We start from the raw sequence: 5,793 nt of genomic DNA, 5'->3' as shown, positions 1-5,793 counted from the left end.
TGCTTTTTTTTTTTTTAACTCTCACAGGGGGGGCTATAAGAGCGCTTTTCTGGAAAAAGCGCTCTTAAAGGGGGGCCTACGAGAGCGCTTTTTCCAGGAAAACGCTCTTATAGGGGGACCTACGAGAGCGCTTTTTCCAGAAAAGCGCTCTTAAAGGGGGGCCTACCAGAGCGCTTTTAGAAGCGCTTTTGTAGGCTACGCCAGCGCAGCCTTTAACAGCGCTTTTAAGCGCTCTTAAAGCCCAAAAAAAGCGCTCTTGTAGGGCTTCCTTGTTGTAGTGCCCCTTTTTTTTTAGTTTCCCTCTCCTTAATTTTTTTTAGATTAAAAAAAAGGTTAAAAATGTAAATACAATTTCAATGTTAGTTTTCCTTCACAAATGGAAATAGGGTTAGAGATAGTGAAATTCAAAACTCTCTCCCTCCTTCAAGAGAAGATCGTGGAGGGTGATGGTGGTGCGGCCGATTCATCTCCTCCGATCGACAACAACAACTAACATTGCCTTCTTCTCATTTCATCAAAAATGGCAGTGCGGCCTCCATCTCCAACGATATCTCCTTTTTGTCTCTGTTTGATCCTCTCCGTCTCTGATTTTTTCGATTCATATTAGTTTTTGTTCAATATCATGTTTTAGTAACCTAATTTGTTTGATTTTACAGAGATTAACACAAATTCTAAAAGGGAAAACGAAACCCTAGTTGTAAGCAGAATAGGGTTCGAGAAGAAGAAAGTTGCACTGTAGAGAGAACTAAGGGATTGGGTAGCGTGCCATCTCCCGTGTACGATTCTTCTCCCCAACCTTCACCTTTCTCTTTTCTCTATGTGGCATGATGTTCCGTTATTGTCCCTATTCCTTACCTTCTCTGTATGCAGGATCAAGCTTCCAATGTTGACGTTCTTCTAACTGATGCTAATGGTGTTTTTCAATCAATCAAGGTTCGTACTTATTGTGTTTTCAATTAAATAAGATTAAACTAGGGTTGCTTTTTGATGACTTCTCTTTGGCCTCATTAATGTTAATGATAAGAAATTCAGCATAAAATCTGCACCCAATTTTTATTAGTCCATCATGGAGGAAGAAAAGAAGAAAAGAAGAAAAGAATTATTAATAGACTTGGCAATATCAGCCGGCATTCACAATTCAGTGGAACATTTGCACGGGTTACCATGGTACTAATTTTTCACCCATTGGACTTGTTTTTTTTAATGCTGTGGACTTGAATGACACTAGCCTATTATATGTTGGTAGGATGATTCCAAAGATGTGATTAGAGTTCTATTGAATTTCACATGGTGGAAGTATGTGGATTATGGAGTGCTTGTTGTTATTATTTTTTTGGAAATATATAATGACTTTTAAAATGATTGTTACAAGTATGATGATGAGGGCAGGGAATTTTATCAAACCATCTAAATTTAGTATATAATTATTCATTATTGCTTTCCATTTCATATGCTTTGAAACGCTTAATCCTCTCAACTCTTGCCGAGAAATCCTCTGCAAACCATCTGTTGAAGCCTTTGAGGCTGCTATTAGAATCACGAAAGTTGATCCAAAGAAAATGGTAAGACTCATTATTTGTATATATTTGTGTCCCTAGGCTAGAAAACTCTTGGAATCAGTGCATGATAGTTCTCTTATGTCTTCTGCAGATTTTCTTTGATGACAATGTGTTATAAATGTTGCAAGTGGAAACATATTTATATTGAAGAAACACAAGGAGATGATCAAGAAGAATATTATGATGCATGAGTTTAATTAATAGTATAGTTGTGTTTTATATTATCTAGCTCTTAGAACTTTTGTTTTGAGTTTGGGAAGACTCTCTCGAGAGAAACTTGGTTTTGTTTAAGAATGATAACATCAAAACTTGGTTTTGGGCCGGTAACGTCGCTTGATGTAGACTTTAACTTCTTAATGAATGTTTTGTTCTTGACGTTAAAGTTTAATTTGCTTGTATAATTAGATTTTAATTTTTGTAATCATTGTCTACATAAATGAGTATTGTTGTTGGAGTTTTAGATTGACCTAAAATGACATTTTTATGCGATGGGACAAAAATAAACTATGGCGAGAATAAATGTGGCAAGAATAAATGGGATATATATATATATATATAATGACATATTTATGTAATGATACAGAAATAAACCGTGGCAAGATAAATGGTTTAGAAAGCATAACATATAACAACGGTTTTAAATATGTGGTCATAACCAAACCGTGGCTATATCTTGAACCAAAACTGTATTGTAAACGTTAAATTGAAACCGTGGCTTTACCTTATAGCCACAGTTTTGCAGTCATGGTAAATACAAACCACGGCCTTAATCAAGCTACCTAAACCGTGGCATAAAAAAGCCACGGTTGTCAAAAAGGCGTGGTCTATACCAAAAAACCGTGGACTTTACTTTAGGCCACGGCCGCATACTCCACAGTTGGATTTCCGTGGCCAAACCGTGGCCTCAGCGTTATGCCACGGTTATTTTGCGTATTGCCTCGGTTTCTTGGGCGTGGCAGGAGACCTTTTTGTTTGTAGTGCCAGTTCAAGATGGTTCAAGCTGGAAACCAAAGAGAGTATCACAAGAAAAGTTCATTCCGTTCCTGTGTATTCATTTATACCTTAATAACCAATATTCAACTAACTTGTTGATACATTGGCATGCCTTCATCATTAATTGCCTCGCAAGAATATGCATAATCAAAAAATTGAAAATTTGATTACCACACAACCATGAGTCTGGAATAAATAAGACTTGTAAACCTCAAAAAGAAATAGAACTCAAAGAATTCTCATTGTCCACCTTTGATCTCTATACTGCCAAAAAGGAAATTCAACAATATCTACCCGATAATGATAACTCAACATCTTTCCCTCGCGGCTGTTCAATCATTTTATGTTGTATTCTGACTATTTAATGCTTTTATGTTGTATGTGTGTGATTTGAAAAAGAATGTTAAAAGAATACTGTCCTCTTTTTCCAATGCAAAAATATTGAATATCCTAATTGTCTTTTTTTTTTTTTTTAATAAGCAAGAGATAAATTGATCAAGAGAACCCAAGTTCTCAAAACAAGATACAAGACTTCTGGAATGAGTACCGGAACAAGAAAAAAATAAACTCCAATTGAGCTTTACGACAAAAAGAATAGGGGGTCCCTACTAAATTCGTAAAAATTACAATTAAAAACTTTAGGCTAAAACATATCATATATAAACAAAAAATGAAAGAAACAATAAACAATTAACATTATATTACAATAACCATATCCACAATAGATTAGACAAATATAAATATACTACATAACCAAATATTCAAACAGATACAACAACAATAAGTTTCCAAACTGCACCAAATATTCAAAGATAACCAAGTACTCAAACAGAATCGTTAGGTCTTAATTCCACTCCAGATCTGAGACATCATCACGATCACATCATCAAAATAATCTACATGTATGAGTTACAAATATTAGAAACATTACTGCAGAGTTTATAGCATACATTAGATAAGACCTTGGAGTTTTGATATAAGAAACTTACCTAATGCTAACTCTGAAACTCTTCCAAACAGTCATGCAGTAGCAGTATCTTTGCCCACAGTTATTGAGTTTATAATATTCTGAGAAGGGTTACATAACATATATATATATATATATATATATATATATATATATATATATATATATATATATATATATATATATATATATATATATATATATGTTTCAGAAGCTTGATCACGTGTGCTCGATAGAGCAGCTTGCGTATACAAAGGAAGCTTGATCATGTTTCAGCACCTCCACGGCAGTATCAGACATGGATAACTGTTAATTGATATTCTCATCATCCACGTCAATTGTTAATACAAACATTTTTTTTTAATAAGCAACTGATATTAATTAGGAGTATGATGGATACTCCAACCGTCAACAACAAAGCGGAGAACTCCTACTTCTCAAAACAATTGAGAGGAAGGATATTCCATATGTGAAAATTACAATTATCCGAAAGAACATAGACAGATTGAAGCCAAGTCCAAGATAAATAAACTACTCCCGTCATGCACTCGGTGAAGCTATATACGCCTCATTTCTGAAAATGATCGCGTTTCGCCTAATCCAAATGCACCATATCGTAGCAAGCCAAATGATCGCTACCGTAGTCCTCTTAGCTTTAATCTTCACCTTATGAGAAAACCCAAAAAAACCCACAAACTCCTCCAATGATAAACCATCTAACGGACCAATCCAGTTAAACACTTTACACCATATTTTAGCGACAGTAGTGCAGATGCTTTTGACAATATCATAAACTTAGAATTCATAAAATATTCAAATATAATTTTAAGAGGAGAAATAAACAATTTATTTGCAAATGAATTTTGGTAGCCTCAGACTGTCATAATTTTCATCAAATGCAAGTTATGCATTTCAGAACCATAATAAAAGTATGTATCATAGGCATTTCAAAAACATGATTGACTTCCTATTCAAATAAAATATATTGACTAAACTTAAATCAACTGAGTTGTAAACTTTGTTTCATGAGCTATGAAAATGTATTTTTGTTTCACTAGCTATCTTAAACATTGTTTCACTTCTTTTTCGTTACTTCATTGTTACATAGTACTTCACTGTTTTATTTTGTTTTAGACTAATCTAATGTTTTATTTGGAACAGGTGTGCGCATAAATCTAGCTGTGCCAATTGGTTTATTTTTAGAGCTATTTGTGGTGATGTTTGTGTTTGTGGATTTTAGCACCTCTTTCGATTGGGTTTACTGTAACACCAGCTACTAGCTCAATTAGTAGCAGGAATTGCTATAAATACGTACTTAACCCCTAAGTACGTGGTTCGAGAGCAGACCTAATTCAGTTGTGATATACCCTTCAATAGTGAATACATATCATGAAACAATAGTTACTTTCAATATAGTGCTATAGCACGGCTAAATATATAGTTGCTATTTAACAAACATTATCAAATATATCAGACAAGGGAATCCTGCAAGAGAGGGCGGCTTCAAGTATTTAGAAACACCTTCTATAGAAGCATGAGCACGATGGGCAGTGCCAAATGCATCATTTACATAAATATCAGCAAGGGAAGCCAACTTCTCAATGAATTCATGATCATTCTTCTTTTCTTCCTTGTGGAACATCACATTCTCTAGAAACAAAACACCACCTTCTGGAATTTGTGCAACCAACTTCTTAACCTCCTCGTCAATACTATCATCAGCAATCTTAACCTAATAATCAAGAGAAATCAACATAATTTTTTTTTAGAAAGCAAGAGATATCATTGATGCGAGAACAAAGGGTTCTCGAAGCCTTTACAAAGCGAACCGAAAGCGCCGACAAAAAAGAGAAAAATTACAAACCAAATACAATTACGAGACACTACGCCAAATTTAATTTTTAACAGCACCCCTACTAAAGCGCTTCTAGTAAAAAGCGCTCTTATAGGTTGCACTAAAAACAAAATAAAAAAACACGCTAAAAAAGCGCTCTTAAAGGGGGGGGGGGTATGAGAGCGCTTCTGAAAAGCGCTGTGGTAGGGGGGGTGTATGAGAGCGCTTTTGAAAAGCGCTTTGGTAAGGGGGGTATGAGAGCGCTTTTGAAAAGCGCTTTGGTAAGGGGGGGGGGGTATGAGAGCGCTTTTCAAAGCGCTGCTATAGGGGGGTTTAATGAGAGCGCTTTTTGCTAAAAAGCGCTGGTATAGACCAGGCTATGAGAGCGCTTTTCAGAAGCGCTTTAGTAGCCTTTATTAGTAAAAATTAAAAACAAAAAC

General features: G+C 35.1%; 1 long non-coding RNA gene across 1 annotated transcript; it reads left to right on the top strand.

Moving 5' to 3' along the window:
* Positions 1 to 1,266: 1,266 nt before the first annotated feature.
* On the top strand, positions 1,267 to 1,941 carry LOC131617336 (uncharacterized). Its single transcript, XR_009288551.1, has 2 exons — positions 1,267 to 1,562; positions 1,651 to 1,941. It is a non-coding gene; the product is annotated as an uncharacterized LOC131617336 (long non-coding RNA).
* Positions 1,942 to 5,793: the final 3,852 nt, after the last annotated feature.

This window comes from Vicia villosa, linkage group LG7 (genome assembly GCF_029867415.1).
Source record: "Vicia villosa cultivar HV-30 ecotype Madison, WI linkage group LG7, Vvil1.0, whole genome shotgun sequence".
NCBI lineage: Eukaryota > Viridiplantae > Streptophyta > Magnoliopsida > Fabales > Fabaceae > Vicia > Vicia villosa.
Note: the sequence above shows the minus strand (reverse complement) of the source record. Positions and strands in the feature narration are given on the sequence as shown.